This window comes from Manis javanica, chromosome 1 (assembly GCF_040802235.1).
Source record: "Manis javanica isolate MJ-LG chromosome 1, MJ_LKY, whole genome shotgun sequence".
Lineage (NCBI taxonomy): Eukaryota > Metazoa > Chordata > Mammalia > Pholidota > Manidae > Manis > Manis javanica.
In genome coordinates this window covers 194,671,467-194,680,890 of record NC_133156.1, presented here as the reverse complement: position 1 = coordinate 194,680,890, position 9,424 = coordinate 194,671,467, and the positions used below count along the sequence as shown (strand labels likewise).

At 40.1% G+C, this 9,424-nt stretch overlaps 2 pseudogenes; both read left to right on the top strand.

Moving 5' to 3' along the window:
• The first annotated feature begins 2,622 nt into the window (after positions 1-2,622).
• LOC140843020 (lethal(2) giant larvae protein homolog 1 pseudogene) lies at positions 2,623-3,666 on the top strand (annotated as a pseudogene).
• Positions 3,667-3,856: 190 nt separating this feature from the next.
• LOC118972779 (lethal(2) giant larvae protein homolog 1-like) lies at positions 3,857-4,604 on the top strand (annotated as a pseudogene).
• Positions 4,605-9,424: the final 4,820 nt, after the last annotated feature.

Sequence of the window (9,424 nt, the reverse complement as noted above, 5' to 3'; positions counted from 1 at the left end):
CAACATTAACACCCCCATACTGATACTGTCCCCTTTGCCATCCTAAGCCTCTAGTTTGAAACTGCATTTTTTTTCTTAATGTATTAAGTCTATAGAAGCTTGGGAACCTAGAATAATCTCATGTCTTTCCCTAATATAATAAAAGGAAGACAATTTAAATTGTTTTTAAGTTACGCCAGTCGGAAGGCAATGAGTCTTAAGATGAAACCTGATAGTCTACAATGTTATGCTAAAAAGCAAACTTCTGAGGTCTCTTCCCAACATAGAGCTTTAATGATGAAAACAAACAATATGTTGAGAGGTATTGTTAAAGCTATGCATTCCAAATCAAAGTAACTAAAAGTTAAGTATTCTTTAGGAGAGTTCTCACCATATTTTAAGGAAGGTACTTCAAAAGGGCAATATGGAGAAAATTGAATGATACTGATACAAAAATAAATTACGAAGAAAATCTGGGCTGTTTTGCTGGTAAAAAATAAAACTAAAATAGATGTTGACCTACCTGATAGCAAATATGTTTATGTTGATCCTGACCATCAAAAGGGAAACCACAAAGAAGGAAATTTGATAGGAATGAGTGGAGATCCTAAAAGATACTTTTAAAACTCCTGACTGATGAGCTTGTGGCTAGGCTATGGCCCTAAAAATCATTGAATACAGAATGTTAGCCCATTTTTAGTGAAGGCAAGGCATGTATATACCAGTGTGTGTGTGTGTGTGTGTGTGTGTGTGCATGTACACTTGTATATATGAGAAAGCTAAAACTCAAACTCACTAAATTAAATAACGTGAAATTTCTTTAGATATCCTCTTCCAATATGTTAACTGAAAATACAATCACTTATCTTACGTTTGTTCTTTAAGCTTTGTGTCCAGTTCACTGTAGGACCTGAACCTAATGCTGAGAAATAGACTCAAAGACCAAGAAAAGTTCAAAGAATTAGCAAAAAAATGACATGGGAAACAGAACATTCTAAGACCTTTACATGAAAAACATCCTTGAAGAAAATCATTGATGAGGAAGAGAAAATTTTAAAACTGGGAAAGCTAAGCTATTCTCATTCTTTGTATATGTGTATGTGTGTGTATGTATATATATATGGATGTATATTGTATATTTACATTTAAAATATGTATTATATTTACATATATTCTTTATTTACTATTCCTGACTTTTGTTATAAAATGCAAATAATATTTACCTCTTTCTACTTTCCAGTACTACTGAAGTGAGTTTGATAATGTATATAAAACCTTTTAATCTACCAAATGTTAGAACTGTCATAATTGTCTTCTGTAGTCATCACTTCCCTTTGGTTATAAAAGCCATAATTGTATTACCAGATATAAAAGCAAAACCAAAAACTCCAGTTCACCTTCCTTTCTTTTTTCCAGCTTACTGAATGGGAGTCTAAAATTAAATTTCAATGGTTTGAAAACTCCCAAATTAACAAGGAAGTGATTGAAGACATTCTTAGCTATACCTGCCCAACCATAATTTAATGAATTATTTTAAAATTGCAACAATAAATATAACACTATTAGTGTGAACTAAGAGATGTCTCACAGTACAGATAACTCAGGTTGAATTCTTCTTTACTAGTTTTATTCCTACACTTTTTCATATCTAGCTTCTGTTTAAAATAGTGTATACCCAACTGCTAGCTGAGTGCCCAGCCTGCTGGGATGTGGCTGCTTAGTCATGGACTGGGAAATGCTATGGCTAAGAACCAGAAAAAATTATTCTCCTGTATGTACTCAGCACTCAGAGTAACCGTTGGCTCTTACCTGCTCGTCCCATGTCACTGACATCCCTGCCAAGCTGTGGGTCTGCATCTTGAATGCTGGCAAACTGCAGAGACCCCAGCCTGCTTCCAGTGCCTGGAGCTGGCAGATTACTGGGGACCGGAACCTGGCCCAGGAGGCACGGCTGAGAGGACTGCACGGGCAGTTCTGGGATGCCTCCAGAGCAGCACTGCAGCTTCTCTACCAGCAGAGCACAACTGGCCTCTTCCAGACAGACTGCAGGCACGTTCATAGCCTGGCCCAGGCACAGGGTATGACTGGCGGCCCTCCCACGAGCAGGGCTGCTCCTACCAATACAGTGACTACGCCGGCCAGCTCCACAGGCAGAAGGCAGTGGTCTGAAAGTACACAGCCCGATGGTGTTGGCTAGCACTGCAGGCTTGGTGCGGGAGCTGGAGTGTGGATAAAATGAGAGTTCCTGTGGCCAAGATTCTCACTTGGCCCTGGTTGCCCACTGCACATCTGTGGGCAATTTGACTCTATATAAAGAGCTCCGCCCAGTGCTCTGGGCGTGACATGGTGGTAGGGCTGCAAGGCTGCAGGAGAGCAGAGGCTGGAGTGGTGGCAGCACTGAGGACAGAGGCTCAGGGGATGGCTGTGTGGGCAGAGGGGCCCAGAGGCAGAGACAGGCTTGCTGCATGCAGACTCACTCTTGAGTGAATGGGATTTTAGTGCCTGACCTGCTACCTGGAAATAAAGTTGGGTGTAACCCTTTCACCCCAAGAACATTTTGCTGTCAATTTCTTTGGTCACATGGAATGCATAGTGAACTTGCCCAGAGCTGAAACCCATTGGCAAGACATGGAGCTAAGCGAGATGCCGTCGGAGCAGGCAGTGAGCTTGGCCAGGTGGACCTCCCCCAGGACTGCAAGGGCTTCACGTGAAACGATGGTGAGCAGCTGAGTCTGTCAGCGGATCGCTGCCCTTACTCTCCCGCTTCCAGACCCCTGTGCTGGGTCAGTGCCTGACACCAGCTGCCGTCACACTCCACACTAGTGGAGCCTTGTGGCGTTTAACACCAGGCACAGTTTTGGCCTCTTTGACTACCAGGGAAAGAGCCGTGTGTTACCCACGTTCACCCTTTGTCCCAGCAACTCCCTGGGCGTGTGAAGGCTGCTCTCCTGGGGAAATCACTCAAGAATTTGCTGCAACCCCTCTGCCCTCCCATCTTTCCCGGGAGAGTGGAGCACTGAGCAAGAAGTGGGCTGCTAAGGCCAACAGCAAGTTGCTGGAGGTCAATGCACAGCTGAGAGAGTAAGCCTGTCCATAAGATGTGGGTCTGACACCCGTGCAGCGCCACGTGCAGCCCCTCTGGGCCTATGACTTCCTCTCTGGCGTTGTGCGCTGACTTTGCTATGCTGACATGTTCCTTCTAGAAGTTGCCCACCACGGACCCACCAGGTGCACTGAATTGGGTTCCAGGTTTGCTACGCTCTGCAGGTGTGGGTAGTGAGAAGCATCCCAGGGGGCTGGAGGAAGAAGCAAGGAGGCAGAGTGAAGGCAGCATGCAGACGGTGGCCATCTCGTGCTGGCTGCAGGCAGCTGCCAGCTGCCGGACCCCTACGGAGCTCCCCGACTAGCGCAGGCACCTGATTGGCAGGCCGGCCGCGGAGTGCTCATCATGTCTGCAGAGCAGTGAGTTCAAGACATTCACACCGCTCAAGGTGAGCGCCAAGACCAAGTTTGACCCAACAAGCCCACTAGGGCTGTGTCACATGCACAAAGTGGCACTGTCTTGCCAATGGGTTTCAGCCACAGGGAAGTTCGCTATGAATTCAATGTGACCAAAGAAATTGACAGCAAACGTTCTTTGGGGTGAAAGGGTTTATTACCCAGCTTGTTCCCCGAGGGGTAGATTGAGCACTAGAGTCTCTGCCTCCTCCCAGAGTACTGGGCCAGTTCTCTGTACAGTGCAATAATAGTTTATTGCCTAAAGGTGTGGAAGCGGTAGCCTAGCAACAGGCCAGTTACATCATCAGATGGTTTATGTTCAGTGAGGATCCTGGCTATAGGAACCCCACCTTCCCCACAGGCACTGACCATGTTCGCCATGCCAAGAACTGCATGGCCTCTCACCAAGTCAGGTAACAGCCGTGTCTTCTCAATGCGGGGCCTGAGACCCCAGATGCATTTTCCCTGTATCCTGAAGGAGGGTGTTTGCAGCATTGTCTCCTGTGTCTTCATGCTCAATGGCCAGGGTTTTAACCTAATTTCCCTGCTGGAATTTCAACTCTTCTCCCTAAGTGCCAGGAACATCACAGAGCCTCTGGGTTCTCTGGACATTAGGTAGCCCCATGTGCTGGTGCCAGCCACCATCTCCCAGAGTCACTCAAGTGGAGCCAGGCTGACAGGGCCCTGGGCATCCTCCCAGACCACAAAAGTGGAAGTGGAAGCCCTGATTCTGTCCACAGTAAGGAAGCTGACAACCTAGAGCCACCTGAGGCCATGTTCTTGCCCATGTCCATCGATTGGGCCACCAGTGCCTACACCACACTGAACAGGACAGGGACATCACCTTGGAGGGTGTGAAGAATTTCCTGGGCTCTTCAGAGGAATCTGTAAAGAATCTGAGGAACCCAGAAGAGGTGGCTTGAGCCTGCATCATCCTGATCAACATGGAATGCCGGAACTACCAGACTACAGCCTGCCCCCAGCAGAGCTGGGATCCAGACCCCTGTGTCCCCCCTGGCCCATCACGTAGACCCAAACCTGCTAACCTGTGGTATCTAACTGGACCTGCTGACCCTGGCCTCAAGGTGTGGGCCCAGGACTCAGCCCAGAGCCTCAGGCAGATTTAGACTGGCCCGTCCTCTAGGCAGTTGGCTACCCTGTATGCCAGGTGCCACAGGGAGAAAGACGACAGCTGGGGCAGCAGCCCAGGCACCTCTCACTTCACACAGCTTCCTTTCCCACTCCCTTTGCAAAGAGTATTTTTCTAACACTTGTGCTGGACTTGACACACATTTCTAAAACTAGTTTGGTACTTTGCTCCTGGGCCAGAATTCCCCACCCCTACCCAGCCTGTGCATGTGTGCACACATGTGTGTGAGTTTATGTGTGGGAGCTCCACAGGGCACCAGGTCTAGGGCCAGTCAGGTGTGGGTGGTGGTGCAGGATGGGTTTTTATTCTGTCATTTTGTTAAAATTAAAGTTTTAATATTAAAAATACTGATTTTTTTATGCTGAAAATAAAAGCACTTACTATCAAAGGTGGTTATGAGTACCAGCAGAATGAGCCACAACAGATATTTTCATTATAATTCTATTTTACATGATTCTCTATACCCAGCATTGTTATCCAGAATGTTGTTGAAGTCATGGGAAAGAAGTCAAGTACTTACTTTTAGCTAAAACATTATGAAGTTTATGCCTGAATTTCATAAGTGATAAGGTTACCCATGTGCCTTTGAGAAAATGCTGGGAAACTTTTCTGGGCCTCAGAAAGAAAATACAAGTTCTTCTTTAATGACTATGAACTTCTTTAATGGCTAGACCTTCCAAACTAGAACAAAGGGAAAGAGTTATTGAGGTAACTAAAACAAAGCAAGAAATACTGCAGAAAAAGAGAAAAATATTTTTACCCAGGTTTGACTCTAGCAGCTCAGAACACATGAAGGAGATGAATGAACTGAAAAGGTTTTTTGCAGCTGAAGAGATAGATGCTGAGCTATTATTTCTTGTGATGCTATGAGATATTTATAACAATATAAAAACTTAAAAATAAAATCAGCACCCAGTTTCTCAGCAACATTTAGCTCCACTAGCAATGTTATGCCTTAAACACTAGTACATGTTTAAATATTTTAATAATGACTTAAATAAAAATTTGTTTTATTTCTCAGCCATATCTACATTCAGATGCTATTTTCGTAATATTTAATAAGCTCCTTTACCAATATCTACAAAAATAAAGGTAAACTTGGGAGCAAAATATTTTCTTTTCAGATTGTTTTTTTTCTTAAAACTGTAATCAAATCATAACATATAAAAATATTTAAGTTTTAACCACACCCTCATGGGAAACAGCAAAAACTATCTTCTTAATTTTTAAAAAGAAAATTTTAGAAGTAAGTGTTTTTAGTATTGAAATTGAAATTTTTTTAATCCAGAGTATCATGGGGTCTTTGAAAACATGCTCTCTTGCCTTTTTCATTTATTACCTTTCCCATGTTATTGAAAATAACGGTAATATACATACACTGCTTGACATTTCCCTGTGTGAAGTGTAAGTTCCAAAACTTAGAGGGCATTTCTGAAACACCTGTTATTTCACATTTTCCACTAAATGGCTTTCATGGTCACATGATCAGAAGACAATTACCATGCTTTCCTTCATTGGGGTGTTGCAGTTTATATTACTGGTTTTCCAAGTTTCTGTTCTTTCTTTGTATAGGAACATACAAAGTGAAAGAGGTGAACTATGCTGCTCTTGTGTATCAAGTGGTGTCATATTGGCTTGAAATATTTGACATATTTCACAAACCACCTGGAGTCAAGAGACACCTTCCATGAAGTAAAACAAAACCCATTTAGTTGTAACCCTCATGAACATTTTGTTGAAATCAAATCTGAGATGTATTCTTTGTCAATAAGACTTTGTTTTCTACATCATAGCAAAGCAACTTGTTGATAAATGTAAAGTAAATTATATGTGTGACAAATTTTTGACTTGGTTTGCTTTCAGATTGCTTTTGCCTGTGTGTGTGTGTGTGTGTGTGTGTGTTTCTTTGTTTCAGTTTGTTTGTTTTTGGTTGTTATCTGATGCCAAACAGTTGATTTGATAGATTAATTTTTGTCATGGTAGTGACTTAATTAGACAGGTTGTTTTATTTACAGATGTTTAGCATAAAATCTTATTGTCACAGCCTAAATGGGGACTTTACACATTGCACATGAAAAGACATAAATTTAGGAGAAACACCATACAAAACTGAGTTGAAACTGAGGGGTTCATTTAAATATATATTCATTGCTATTAAGCGGGTTGTTCCATCAGTCAAAATAGAAAGCATTTTTCAAATATCCTAGTCATTAGTAAACAAGTCTTAAGTTATTAAAATAACTATTCACAAGCTAGTTTGTTGTATTTATTAAACAGTCTGTTCCACAACAATAGATAATTTTGTTCTAATTGTAGCCTAAAACTGAAATGGTCCCACGGTGTGATAAAAAAGTGTGTAGTGTCCAGGCGTCCCAGCGACAGTCTTCCTTCCTACCACTAGTCTATGCTGTTGCACTGAATACTGAATGCTCATTCAGTGTCCATAGGCATGTTGTTGAAAGGATCACTTTTGTCTAAGATTCTCAGCTCAGATGGAAAAAGTCAAGTGCCTGATTGTTTCCTTAAATAAGAAGCAAACAATTTAAAAACAATTCTGTTCACAAAACCATATTTTTTAAATCATAAATTTAATTTTTAAAAATATAATTTCAGAAAAGAAAACTCAGATTTTTTGGGGGGAAGTCTCCCTTTCTTATTTTGAATTGAAGCAATTCAATCCTCATAGTTAAGCATTCTTAAAATTTTCAGTTTTTGTTAATTTCTCCTGGTCCTCTGCCCCAGTTTGATCTTATTTAATGATCAAATGAGTTTTCAAATCCCATTAATTCTGCCTCAGCTTTGCTTTCCCTACCTAACCCATTTTCTTCCCTTCCAATTAGTCTAGTTCAGTACAAGTAAACATTTATTTAAAGCTTACCTGTTTGAAGACCTGTGCTAAGGGCTTCATAGATGCTACCCTGTTTAAACCTCACAGTAACATACCAAATAGTTTCTAAAACTATTCCTATTTTACAGATGAGTAAACCATGGAGGATTTGCAGAACTAATTCACCCACCATCATAGTTACTAGTGTTGGAACCAGCATGCAAAATAGAGTAGGACCCAGAGCCCAGTACTCTGTGCTACTTCTCTACCTCATTGATGGAAGGGACTTTAAAATCTACTGTACTCCCAGTTTGGCACTTCATTCTCCTTTAACATTCCTGCAAAACTGTCACCAGCCTGTGTTGGAACATCTTCAATGACTGTCATAATAGTCCCCAGTCTCTTCAACTGAACCTTCGCTCTGTACCAGAATACCAAAAGTTTTTTGTTACAATCTCCCCTTTGCTCAAATAACTCACATTTCCAAACAAAGCAATTATGACCACTTCAAATATCCCAAACTCCTTCCAAACCTAGCTATTTGTACTCTTCCATTTAGAACATATAGAATTCTGCTTCTATGGTTGCCCTCATGGAGATAATATAATATTCCCTCATCCTAGAATAATGGTCCTTACTAACTCTATTTTAACCTACCCAAATTCTTCTCATCCTTTAGAAGTCTCTTAAAATTGACATAACTTTTGCTACCCATTGTTTTCTACAGTGTATTATTATTATAGAATAAGACTTCATTCTTATTATAGAATAAGATATGTCTGACAGAAATCAGCAATGACTTCGTTTATCCTCTCCACTAATCTGTAATTTTTTTCAGAATAGTCACACCTTTGTCTTAACGCCCCTCTAAGAAATTTGTAGTGTTTTAATACAAAATAAGATGAAGAAATGTTTCCATATATGTATGAATAGATGGATGAAGCATTATAAACAAAATGAGTTCTATTGTTTCCTGCATATATAAGTAATGCTTCAAAAATTCTTGAAATTAAACGACTGGCTCTTAATAAACCCTTTAAAAGTCTTTGTACTGCCATATTACTAATTCAACCAAGTGTTGTCAAACTTCACTTAACAGGTTTTCATTAATTGAACCAAATATTTGACTGGATTTAAAGCGTAATTTTTCAAAGGATTTTTTGACAAAACCATACTTGATGAAGTTTGTTGCTTAAACTCATTTGCAAACATCTCATGAACCTCAAGACTTATCTTCAAATTTTATTATTTACAAATAGAGAATGCACAACACCAAAATACCAAGAGTCAACTGAAGGTCATCAGAGGTCATACATGGTGGTCAAAAGGAAAAAAAATATGCACTCTTTTATTGTAATTCGTGATTTGTATTTGTAAAGAAAAACAGCCAATAGAAATAGTCAATGTGAGTGTACGTGTTTTTCTTTCTTAAAAAGAGAAACACATGACCACAAATAGTACTGGATTAAAAAAACCAGACTACTAGTCAGTTCACGACTGAAAAAAAAAAATATTAAGATTACAAGCTGAAATATCTAAAAAATAATTAGCCTGTGGTAACACTCCCTGTCGAGTGGGAAATTCATTTTTAATCATGAAATATCTTTTTCCTGTGCTATTTTAGCTTTGTTTTAATTTGCTATTTATCAGTGCCCTGAAATATTAATAATTTGTTTAATAAATTCCTTCTAAGTCTTAATAGATTTTTAATGAAAAAATCTATCTTAAAGATCTGTATGAGAATTTATATTACATTCTTCCTGAAACTGTTAAATTATTGACCTTCTGAACCATTTTATTTAAATCTCTGTCCTTCACTTGCCATCATCTATGTTCAGATCTTCTTAGAAGCTTTGTGAAATGTAAAAACTATTGGTCATATAAGCCATAATAATAGGTGTTCTAGAAATAAGAAGGAAAACGTTTCATCTAAAGCATGAGTTTCTAAAAAAAAAAGTCTTATTCTAGAT